Source organism: Erinaceus europaeus, chromosome X, assembly GCF_950295315.1.
Source record: "Erinaceus europaeus chromosome X, mEriEur2.1, whole genome shotgun sequence".
In the NCBI taxonomy this organism is placed as follows: Eukaryota; Metazoa; Chordata; class Mammalia; order Eulipotyphla; family Erinaceidae; genus Erinaceus; species Erinaceus europaeus.
In genome coordinates this window covers 49,741,076-49,753,777 of record NC_080185.1, presented here as the reverse complement: position 1 = coordinate 49,753,777, position 12,702 = coordinate 49,741,076, and the positions used below count along the sequence as shown (strand labels likewise).

General features: G+C 38.9%; 1 protein-coding gene across 4 annotated transcripts in view; it reads right to left on the bottom strand.

Annotated features, from left to right (window-relative positions):
• Positions 1–12,247, bottom strand: part of AMOT (angiomotin) — a 76,786-nt gene extending 64,539 nt beyond the window's left edge. For 2 of the 4 annotated variants that reach the window (XM_060182798.1, XM_060182800.1), the window contains exons 1-2: positions 11,845–11,971; positions 774–844 (exon numbers count right to left, since the gene is read on the bottom strand). The gene's annotated coding sequence lies outside the window, so the exon portion shown is untranslated. Of the gene's footprint in view, positions 1–773; positions 845–11,844 lie in introns of all 4 variants that reach the window. The other 2 variants (XM_007535902.3, XM_060182799.1) reach the window with 2 other exon arrangements.
• Positions 12,248–12,702: the final 455 nt, after the last annotated feature.

The following is a 12,702-nucleotide window of genomic DNA, read 5'->3' as shown; positions in this document are numbered from 1 at the left end:
TGCGCAAAGCACAAGGATCGGCGTTAAGGATCCCGGTTCGAGCCCCCGGCTCCCCATCTGCAAGGGAGTTGCTTCACAGGTGGTGAAGCAGGTCTGCAGGTATCTATCTTTCTTTCCCCCTCTATGTCTTCCCCTCCTCTCTCCATTTCTCTCTGTCCTAAAAAAAGAAGAAAAAAAGAATTATTTTTCCTTTTTTAAAATTATTATTGCTATTAGTTATTATTACCAGAGCTCAGTTCTTACTCTGCCTCAGCCATGAAAGTATTTTTGCATAATCATTATGCTACTACCCCACCTTCAATATTTTAAATGATAATTTTATTTATTTATTTATTTAACCAGAACACTGATCAGCTCTGGTTTATGGTGGTGCAGGGGATTGAACCTGGGACTTCAAAGCCTCAGGCATGACAGTCTGTTTACATAACCATTATGCTATCTACCCCTGCCCCTAAATGATATTTTTATAAGGGGAGAGAGAGGGGAGCTCTCTCTCTCTCTCTCTCTCTCTCTCTCTCTCTCTCTCTCTCCTCTTTCTGTATCTCTCACTTGTTAAAATAAAACACATGAAATATAAAAAGTAGAATAATAAGTATTCCATAACATGAACTAGGTGAATAATTGTTCATTGTATTTTTTCCCACACCTGAGGGGTACATAAAATGTACCTAATAACTACATACTGAGTAAATAACTTCCCTTAGACTTGGCTAGAGGCAACAGAAAGAGAAGGAAGACATAAGAGACAGATTAAGGGTAATACTATTTGTTACCTTTAGTTTTTCTTCCCTTCTTCTAAGACAAAAGCTCTTTCACTTCTGCTATTGCATTTGTCTCAGCAAGTCTGTAAAATAATAATAATAATAACAATAATAATAATAGTAAAGGCAAGTATGATTAATTATAGCTTACAGCTGGAGAAGCTCAAGTCTAGGACAGATAGTTAACTATGCTGACCAAGACTTCACTGTTGCTCACTAGATCAGTACTCGGATTTCCTTACCTCCTGCCCAATGCTCTGGTTACACTGACTCTTCAGTTTTTAAGAATGAGTTCACAAGAGAATTTTGTTAGAAAAGTAATTTTCCTCAACATTCCAACTCTCTCTTGAACAAGTGAGTATGCCTCGCCTAAAAGAAACTAAGATGTTTCCTCATACCAACGCTGGTAGGCCAGTTAGGTGTAATTCATAGTTGTCTCCACTTACATCATTGGGATTTCACTATTTTTCTGTAAGTCCTAGGAATCTGTCTTAACTGAGTTGACTTTGCAAAACTAAATCTAGATCCCTCACCTTCCTGGGAAGGGCTAGAGTAAAATCAGCTAAACTGAAAATCCCATAACCAAGCAAACTTACCCTCACTCTCAGAAACTAGTGCAGGTATATGGGGACACAGTACCAGGAAATACATATATGTATATGTATATATATATATATATATATATATATATATATATATATATAGAGAGAGAGAGAGAGAGAGAGAGAGAGAGAGAGAGATATGAAGACCACAACAACACACTCTTACATAGTGGTTAGCCAAACAACACTTATTCTATTGCAAATGACCCGAAACCTCAGCAGAAAATACTCATCCCCTTATGAAAGACAGAATAGGATAGAAAGAATGTGCTGGGAATCCTGCACTCCAGTTCTCATAACCACTCTCTTTCAAGATGCCAAGGATGAACCACTTAGACTAGTCACAAAAAGCTCCCAGTCAGAAAAGTCATCACATTGACCTAATGAAAGCCTGAGACTCTTAGGCAGGCAGAATGTTCTTGCAGGTAAGGGAGGTTATCAAATTTTTTCTTAGCTCCAAAAATTGTTTGCTTCAAAAAACACTGCCAGTGCTCACACACACACAAATTCATTTGTAGAAGAAAAATAAGCAAATGACACCTGAATAAAATGGTTTTCACTGTATTTCTCCAATTTTTACAGGAAACTCCAAATTAATAAGCTTCAGTTTATAGTTCATGAAACAGAAAGTAAAACTAGCTACTAAAGTAAAATGTGATCACTGTATAAGCAGGATGAAACAAATCTGAACACCTAAATCTATTAGTCAATCATATTTCTTCAAAATAGACAGTATAAATAATTTTCCCCATCTGTGATTTTTATCTTAGTTTGTTAGCACATGGGGGGAAATGCTGTCAATTCAATACAAATTCATACTCCTTGGAAACAACCAAAATGAGTAAATGATGTACTAATTAGCTTCCTAGTGAGGAAGATTTTAATTGAAATATTCTATAACAAGCTTCATCAAAGTTTCCAGGGCAACCTCATAAAAGGACTCCAAGCCTGGCCCATATTTTTATCCACCTAAAAATAAATCCTTGATACACAGAAATACAGAAAGCTTGTTTTTTCTTGATTGCTGTTAACACTCAGACCACTACATATTTTGATGTCAGCAATCCCCTTCCCACAAATATTACAACTATGCACCACAGTCATTCTCCTTTCAATTATGTGGTTCCTCTGCCTCTTTACTGATTGAGTCCAGGCATCTTAGATAATGAGAATCATGTGCAGGGAAATTGTTTTCCTAAAAAAACACATAAATCAATTTCATTTGCATTATGAGAGACAGATCATTTGCCATTACAAAAACAAAAAAAAATCAAAATGTGAAGTTTGTTACAATATATGGAGGAAAGAGAAAAGATCAGCACTGATGTCTAAAGTCTGTGGGTAGTTGTAACCTGAAGCAACACCAATAAGAATTATGAGAGGGCTAGACAGTAGTACACCTGATAGAGTGTGAAATATTCCAGTCTGCAACAACCCTCGTTCAAGCCCCCAGTTCCCTCCTGTAGGAGGAGGGCTTCAGGTATAGTGAAGCAGTACTACCCAATTGTCTGTCTGTCTGTCTCTCCATTCCTCAAGTTCTGTCTCTTTCTAAAAAAAAAAAAAAGAATATATAAAATAGTAAAAAGGAATTATGGAAGGATCCCCTCCCTCTACAGCCACCTTTTCTAGCTCAGCTCCATATATACCTTAGTGTTGGCTTAGGGTTATTTAAGTTCTGACATATACATGGAAGTGATCCATGAATTGTACAGCAAGCATAAATATTTCATCACTAATAAAAAACAGCTGTGCATAAAACACTACAATGGCTGGGTTTCAATTACTGGTTATCATCAGTATGTGTCACAAGCAAAGATTACTCAAAACTTTCTTTTTAACACATACACCTTACTCTTTATTCTTTTGGAAAAAAAACTGACTTCTGTGGCACATTGCAACCAATATTTCTTTTCAAAGCTATTTTTCATCACCCTAGCAGATGCTAGAGGCCTGACCTGAACTCTGATTTATCACATTAAATGGAAAAAAATTAGAGCTGAGGGTGAATATATAAATGTTGAACAATCTTAATTATAGTCAGTAGGGTAAAGTGGCACCAAGGGGCATTTTATGTTATAAGACAGCAAAACTAATTAAAACTAAACACTTGCTCAGGACCCTCTAATAAACCTGCCATCATGCAAACACCTTTCATACAATGACCTCAAAGCTTGTGCCTAATATGAAGTATAACTAAAATGAAATATTAATATCCACACTTCCCAGAAGGGTAACTAAATCTCAGGACAGCTAAGTCATATACACCTGGTCACATGACAAGTCAGAGAGGGTTAATCAGAGTAACCTAGATCCTGACTTCATGCCATACAGTCTAATGACTTTTCATGGAGTTGGTATAACAGTGAAATTGAATTAACAAATGTTAAGGACAACTTATAGAGATTCTGTTTTCAAGAAGAGTTTCAAAAAAATATCTTAAGTGATATAACCAAATACATCCATCTGTATTTTCCTTATGAATATATATATATATATATATATATATTACAAAATTACTGTACTTAATTCCATACTTTTTTTTAATTGCCACCAGGGTTATCCCCAGGGATCAGTACCTGCAGAACAAATTCACCATACTTGATGGTCATTATTTCCTTTATTTCTCCTTCCCTTTATTTGATAAGACAGAGAGAAATTGATGAGAGGGACAGACGGAGGAGAGAAAAAGAGAGATACCTGTGCACTACTTCACTACTTGTGACTCTTCTCCCTTTCAGATGGGGTTGAGGGGCTTGAATCCAGGCCTTTGAGCATGGTATTGTGTATGTTCTAGGGCTAGGGTTAGGGTGCACCACAGCCAGACCCCCAAGTTCCTACTTTCTTAGGAAAATCTGTACTTCACATTCCTGTGCAGGCTTAAGACATATAACCTGGTTTACAATGAATTACTGGTTTCCAGAACTGATTCCATCGGACACTGATAATCACACATGTACTATGCCTTCACTAAAGAAAAATTAAGGGGCAGTGTAATTGAAGGTTCATTGTATGATAAAGGCCTCAAATGGAAGAATTCAGTATGTGTATGGGCCATTCTGCTGCACCTCCATAATGTTTATTTAATTTTCTATTTTTAATATTTTTATCTTTTTCTTAATATTTTTATTTATTTATTGGATAGAGACAGAGAGAAATTGAGAGAGGAAGGGGAGCACCTGCAATCCTGCTTCGCCACCCGTAATACTTTCTCCCTGCAGGTGGGGACAAAGGGCTTGCACCTGGGTCCTTGAGCATTGGTTGTAACATGTGCACTCAACCAGGTGCGCCACGACCTGGCCCCTTTATTTATTTTTTTTTAAGTCTCATTATTACAGTCTATATTAAACATACTATTTTTTGTATTTAAATAACTCTTTTTAAGATTTATTTCTTAGTAAAAGAGAGATACTGGGGGTTGAACTAAGGGACTCAAGATTGAGTGTCTATGGATTTATCCACTGCACTACCTCCCAGGCCCTATCACATTATTTTCAAAGTTATAAAATAAAACATTTGTGTATATATATTTTCCTTTCCTTTATCATTTGGGAAATTTCATCATCTACTCAAATTTGTAAAGTGTTGATGGGAGAGCACGATGCAGTGATTTAAAAAGCATAGTTAATAGAAAGTAAATGATGAGTCCTAGTTTCTGTGTGATCATATACTTAAAAAGAATGGAATGGTGGGCAGAGGTAGCATAATGTCCATGCAAAAAGACTATCATTCCTAAAGCTAGAGCTGAGAAGAGCAGTTTAAAAAAAAAAAAAAAGAGGGAGTCGGATGGCAGCGCAACCGGTTAAACGCATATGGCACAAAGCACAAGGACTGGTGTTACGGATCCAGGTTTGAGCCCCTGGCTCCCCACCTGCAGGGAGAGTCACTTCACAAGCGGTGAAGCAGGTCTGCAGGTGTCTATCTTTCTCCGTCTGTCTTCCCCTCCTCTCTCCATTTCTCTCTGTCCTATCCAACAACAACAACACCAATAAAAATAACAATAATAACTATAACAATAAAACAACAAAGGCAACACAAGGGAATAAGTAAATAAATATATATTTTTTAAAAGGAAGGATGGAGAAAGAAAGAAAAAAAGAAAAGAAAGAAAAAAGAAAGGAAGAAAGAAGAAAGGAAGGAGAAAGAGAAAGAAAGGTACAGCAGGTTAAGCACATATGGCACAAAGTGCTACGACTGGTGTAAGGATCCCAGTTTGAGCCCCGGCTCCCCATCTTCAGGTGAATCACTTCACAAGCAGTGAAGCAGGTCTGCGGGTGTCTATCTTTCTCTTCCCTTCTCGGTCTTCCCCTCCTCTCTCTATTTCTTTCTATCCTATCCAACAACAATAACAACAGCAACAAAATGGAAATCATGGCCTCCAGGAATAGTGAATTCCCAGTGCAAGCACCAAGCCCCAGAGATAACCCTGGAGGCAAAATAAGTAAATAAATAAAGGAAATAGCATAATGACTATATAGCTATGCAAAAAGACTAATGCCTGAGGCACCAAAGTTCCCATGTTCAGTCCCAAATACTACAGTAAACCAGAGCCCATAAGTGGGGGAAAAATGGAGGATGGCTGGAAATATAGCTTACTTGAATAGTGTACTGCTTTGCTGTGTGCACAACCTAGGTTAGAGCCCAGACCCCTACCTCACTGAATAAGGTGCTGTAGTCTCTCAGAATCTCTCTATCTCTCTCTCTCTCTCTCTCCTCTCTCTTTACCTACTTTTCTGCAACTATTGATTAAAATAGGAGAGGGGTTAAAGGTCAAGGAGTAAAATTAAATGCCTTGCTAGATATATGAACACCCTACATCACAGAAAGGGTTTAAGAATTACTTATTAAATTTGTTATTCTCTCCTTGCAATCAAGAAGCAAAGGTATGTGATTCTGCAGGCATTCTCAGTCAAGCTAAGTCTTATGCAGATTTGTATTTAAGAAGTAGCATTGCTTATTCATATGACTCTAATTATGTAAAACTCTTATAAGAAAAACAAGGACTTAAAAGGAATTAGGAAAATGAAAACAAGTAATCTGTTAGAATGACAAGATTCTTGGTGGAGTTTTGGCCAACATTTTACCTTCCTAACTTTGTATATTGAAATGCAAAACACAATATATTTGATGCATCCTAAAAGCCCCCCCCATATTAAATAGTTATTTTATATGTAGTTTCTTTTAACAGAGCACTGATCAGCTCTGGTTTATGGTGGCATGAGAGAGTGAACCTCAGATGTTGGAGCCTCAGGCATGGGAGTCTCTTTACTACCATTATGTTATCTCCTCCACCCAAAAGTACTTTATTTTTTTTTTGCCATAGGGGCTCTGTGGAAGAGGCACTAGGAATCCACCACACTCAAAAACCATTTTTCCCTTTTTTTTGTTCTATTTTTATTTGATAGAAAATTGAGGGGAGAGAGAGTAAGATACACACCTACAAACCTGCTACATGGATCCAAAAGCTTCCTCCCTGCAGATGAGGAACTGGGGTTTGAACCATAGCCCCTTCACATTGTAAGATGCAAGCTCAATCAGGTGTACCACTGCCTAGCCTCTTATTTTTTAATATCCAGACAACTATATGGTTGCATTTCCCCTCTACATGATTGTATTTATAATGATTATCTCTTTCTAGTAAAAATCGCTTGCATTCATACCAGAAATCAAGATCTAGTAAAGAAATCACAAATTTCTGAGAACTGCTTCTCAAAAATCACATCTAGGGACCAGAAGATAGCTTGTCCCAGCTGATCATACAATTTGCCTTTTGTGAGGACCAGTGTGTCATAGATGACATGGGAACTCAAAGCAAAAGAGAAGATTCACAAATAGAAGAGCAATAGTACTATGGTAGTTGTCTTTCTCTGTCTCTATCCTTCTCTATTTTTTTTTAATTTTGCCACCAAGGTTATTGCTGGGACTCAATATCTGCAAGACTCTACTGCTCCTGGCAGCCATTTATTTTATTTATTTATTTTTTGTCCTGATAAAGACAAAAAGAGGGAGAGTGGGAAAGAGAGGAAGAGGTAAAGACATCTACAATACTGCTCCACCACTTGCAAATCCAGTCCACTACCCACACCACCTCTGCAGTTGGAGACCAGAGACTTGAACTCAAATTTTTACATGTACTAATGTGACTGTGCTAATGGACTTACCACTGTACACCCCCTCATTTCCCTCCTCATCTCTCTCTTTCTCAATCTGTCTCATCATCTTTATTTATTTGATAGAGACAACCAGAAATTGAGAGGAAGGATATAGAGAGGGAGAGAGACAGACATGTACAAGTTTCACCACTCTTGAAGCTCTCCTCTTGCAAGTGGGACTGGGGGCTTGAACCTGGGTCCTTGTGCACTGTAATGTGCACTCAACGAAGTGCACCAACATGTAACCCCATCATTTCTTTGTTTCTATATGTGACAGAAAGGAGGAAAATTTCCATAGGTATGAATGCCAGCAAAGCCCCATCACCCTGTCTGACCTCTTATAATTTATAGATGTAGAAACTTACCAAGGACATTAAACAGACTTAGAGGTGGGCTTTAGGTGGCCCAGGTCCCTCTTACCAATAATCTCACTAAAATAAATTGCCATATAGAGGTGAGGCAGTGGTGCACATTACCATGCGCCAGGATCGGGATCAAGCCACTCACTTCTGAGCAGTGAAGCAGTGCTGCAGGCGTCTCTTTGTCTCTTTCCCTATCAACTCTTTTGATAAATCTGTCTCTAGCTAATAAATAAATATTAAAGTAAAATAAATGAAGAAAAAGATCAGCTTTGAAAAGTTGCCAAATGTACTTAGATTTAAAATTATACTTGGATTAGGCAAATATAAAAATTAGAAGTAAAATATCTTACCTATATGGAGTAGCATTGCTCAAACCTATCAAAATCTGTAAAAGTAATGCTAAGTATTTTCTATAAGTGGCTGTACATCAAGTATAAATGTGTCCATCATTATTTACAAGCCAGAATAATATAAACAAATAACCCCATTCTATATAACAGAAAGATTTCATAGGTCAAATAACAGCTTCGAGAAATAATCATCATAGCAAAATGCTAATGTTTTCCTTCATGTAGTAACTATCTTTCTGAGAATGTCCAGTTATAGTTTAAAGACATTAACTAGAAAATCAAATTCCTACAAAGAAATCTGTAGTTGGGAGTCTGGTGGTAGCTCAGCGGGTTAAGCGCAGGTGGCACAAAGCACAAGGACCAGTGTTAAGGATCCCGGTTCAAGCCCCCCATCTTCCCACCTGCAGGGGAGTCACTTTACAGGCAGTGAAGCAGGTCTGCAGGTGTCTATCTTTCACCCCCCCTCTGTCTTCCCCTCCTCTCTCCATTTCTGTCTGTCCTATCCAACAACAGCAAAATCAATAACAATAATAATAACTACAACAATAAAACAAGGGCAACAAAAGGAATACATAAATATTTTTTAAAACTGTCGTTTAATATTTTATAAAGCAAACATCTTGCTTTCCTCTTATTTTTTTATGTCCACATTTTGTGTGTTGTATATGTCCTTTCTCTGGCTGGGCTAAAAAGGACTCAGAAGCCCACCAAAGAGAAGAGTAATGCAGTATGAGTGTCAGTTTAATGCCCCCTTCAGTTTCCTGGGACCCTAAATTTTTAACCCAAGTCCACAAAATGAAGTAAGAAAGAGAAAGGTAAGACTGAAGAAAGACAACATGTCCTATTAAGCCACCAACAAAAATGACTGGAAACAAGGAGTCAATGGATCAAAATTTTAAACAAATTAAACCAAGCTTAATAACTTGTCAAGTAGAGCTCCAAAATCATAGGAATCTATGGAGAAAAGAGGTGATGCAATAGATTTGGTAACATTTACCATCTTAAAATATAGAAGGTTCAGTAACAGACCACATACACCTCTTTCCTCCCCTTTCAGTGGGTTTAACTTGGTCTTAATGGATATAAAGGGCAATTTCTTCCGGACAGTCTTTAAGAATAGATTGTTCTCATGCATTCCAAATGCTCAGTCTCCAAGGAGGAAGTTACCTGGTCACAAGCATTTCTCAAGATGCAGTAATTAACCTCTACTCTTCCTCATTGATAATGCCCTCCCCTGACCCCGAACTTCCGAACAAAACTCCTCTAACCATCCTGACAACTTCTCAGTGTTTGTGTGTGTGTGTGTGTGTGTGTGTGTGTGTGTGTGTGTGTGTGTGTGTTTGTATGAAAAAGAAACCTTTACAGAGGCAACAGGAGAGTGTGAGGAACTTTTGTACCTAGACAGAGTGAAGGTGGATGTAGGGGGCCTGGGTGGTGGTGCGTCTGGTTAAGTGCACATGTTACAATGCACAAGGACCCAGGTTCAAGTCCCCAGTCCCCACCTGCAGGGGAAAACTTTGTGAGTGGTGAAGCAAGGCTGCATGTGTCTCTGTCTCTCCATCTCTATCCAATACGTAAATAAAGATAATAAAAAAAAGTTTTAAAAAGGTGGATGTGGGAGAAGGGCTTCTTAATTTCATAGACACTCTTTAAAGAAGATACAGACCTTAGGAGAGAGCTCTAAGGAAGGACACTGAAGCAGAATTCAGACACTCAATAGGGCCTATCAAAGTCTTACTGTACATCCCTGTTTTCTGAATAGACCACTTAGGACATTTTAGAAAGAGTCTGATTTGTTCTTTACACACACACACACACACACACACACACAAACACACACTTCAGAAAATTAACTTTACAAAAATTTTTGGTTACAGATTAATCTAATCAATCATATTTAGAAACAAAATTTCCATTTCCAAACCCCAAACAGTAATACATATAATTTCTTAATATTTTCTAAAGTCATTTAAATAGTTAAAGAGTCACAGCACTTCATGTACATGTTGCGCTACATGCAGTTATGAGAAGTTTATTTCACACTGAAGTTAAGAGAAAGGAAAAGTAATTTCAATTTTACAAAGCCACAAACATTTCCAAAGAAGTAAGTATCTTAAAATGATATATGATACAGTCCCAGAAAGTATCTATAAATGACACCGGATAAACCGTACAGAATAGCTAGAACCTGAGTTGTCATCTGTAAATAGATGCAACTACTCTACAACCACCTGGCTATTAAAATGTCCCAGGCCAGTTATAAAATGTAGTTTGGTAAGGCCAACTTTTCCCTCTCAGCTGATCTGAAACATGATAGCTTTTAAAGCTGTCGCTGTGAAAAGTTTCTTCTATTCCTTCTTAGTTTCTTTTTCCCGTTTAAATCAACCAACAACGCTATTTACAAATATAAATGATCTGTTCCCAAATAAGCAATAAGTTCAAAATGTTTCAGTAATAGGTTTTTGAACACCACCATTTTCATAAACTGTCCATGCTTGGCCAACTGCAGAAAGGTTAGAGATGGGAGAAGCTCTTTCAACCCAAATGGTATTTCAAACTATTCTTAGCTACTAAATGAGGGTGCTGAAAGGTCTAACTGAGGCGGCTTTACAAAGGCTGTCCTGAGAAAGGACCTTTCACAAAGCCTACTTCAAGGAGACTTAAATATCCTTAGCCCTCCGTTGTTGGGAGAAGAGTTTTAAACTGCTATCCAAGTTCCACATTTCATGGAAGTGGGGGTGAGAGGAAGAGGGAAGGCTAGCTAAACACTTCAAAGTATTGGAAAATTATTTGAAAGTTACATGCCAGTTATTGCAAATGTTTCCTGTATATGTTCCCTTTGCTTTCTAATGATATTGTGTTCCTTTCTTTAAATTATTATTATTGTTGTTATATTATTAACAGTAACTTACCATGAACTGCTCATGGTCTACAAAGACTGTCGTCTTCCCTTCTCTTAAATTTCATATATAAACATGACTTACTTTACTGAGAAGCACCAATGCATAGTGAACACGCTTGGAACCCTCAAGACACCAAAATAATTGTAAAACTAGTTAATAACATATGTAAAGCAGATGAAGGGCACCTCATCCTCAATACCACCTATCTACATACATATGCCAAAAAAGAGTAGCACAGTAGATTAGTCCATACTTTTAACACTTCAAGAATTCAAGTCCCCCGGGGGGAGTTTGAGCCCCCATCCCAATGATGTTATGTCATTACATATGTTATTTAGGAGGAAAACATGTAGCAATTTAATATAACCACAAATATTCCTGCTGAGCTAAATGTTGACTTTGAATTCCCTTGAATCCTTTATACTTTTTGTGCTCATTACCAAGAGATCCACAAGGACCCAAGCAGGCAAAGAAAAAGTACCTTGATGTAGTGGTACCCACTAGCATCGCGTTAGGATTGGAAAGAAGTTCACATTGTATACAATTTAACTTACTGCACATCCCAGAAAACCCATAGCCCCTGCAAAGACAGTAGAGCACACGGGTATCCCACACACATCTAAATCAACTCACTCTAGTTGAGGGCATGATCAAGTTCATGCCACTATGGATCCTTGCCCCAGTTCCCCGAGAGAAAGGTAACCAAGCGTTTCCTACCCCCTAAAGGTGACGATTCTCTGCTCGCTTCCACTGGGTTTGGTTTAGGGCCGGCGGTCAGGGATAGGCAAGGAAGAAGCCCCAAATTCTGGCTGCTCCCTTCCTCGCTGTTCTGTCCGCGCTCTTCTTGGTGGCAGTGGGCAGACAGGATACCAGGCCGGAGGCTGGAACTGCGGATGATCGCAGGAGAGACAGACTGGAGGTGGGGGTGGAGGGGAAGGTAAAAACTCAGAGAAGATGAGACCAAAGAGAAGCGAGATAGGAGAATAAATCGATGGCCCACCCGCTTGGGCAGCCAGAAAGCTCCTAGGAAGGAAGGGGCGTGACTGCAAGGAAGGCAGCTCCTGGGCAAAGGATGGAAGGTAGGGGAGGGGGACAAACGGGTGGCTTTTCTTCTGGCGGTGTGCTGCTAGCACCGCCCAGGAGGGGGGTGGACGAGAGAGGGAGGCGGAGTAGAGGGAGGGGAAATAAGAGAGGGAGCTAGGCTTGGGCTCCTGGAGGGGGATGGCGGAAGAGAGGCGGGACCAGGGGGCGGGGAGTTTCAAACAATTGATCTGGTGGCGGGGTAGGACAACTCCAATGAAAACTGGGAGCCTTTGGTCTCCTCCTCTCACTAACGTGGCTTGACTCCCTTACAGTAGCTCTGAGTCAATAGAAGGACTTGGTAGGAAGAAGGAAAGGGTTTTTGCAGAGGTTTCAGTAATAATATACGGCAACAACGGGATGGAGTCGCGTGGAAGAGGCTGTGTGGTTCCCAGGCTCATAGTAGGAGGAAAAAAACCAAATAGGTTGAAAGGCAGCTTCTAAGCAAAGTCTACTTAAAATAATGCCGGAAGGAGCAACACTCAGTGTTCCTTC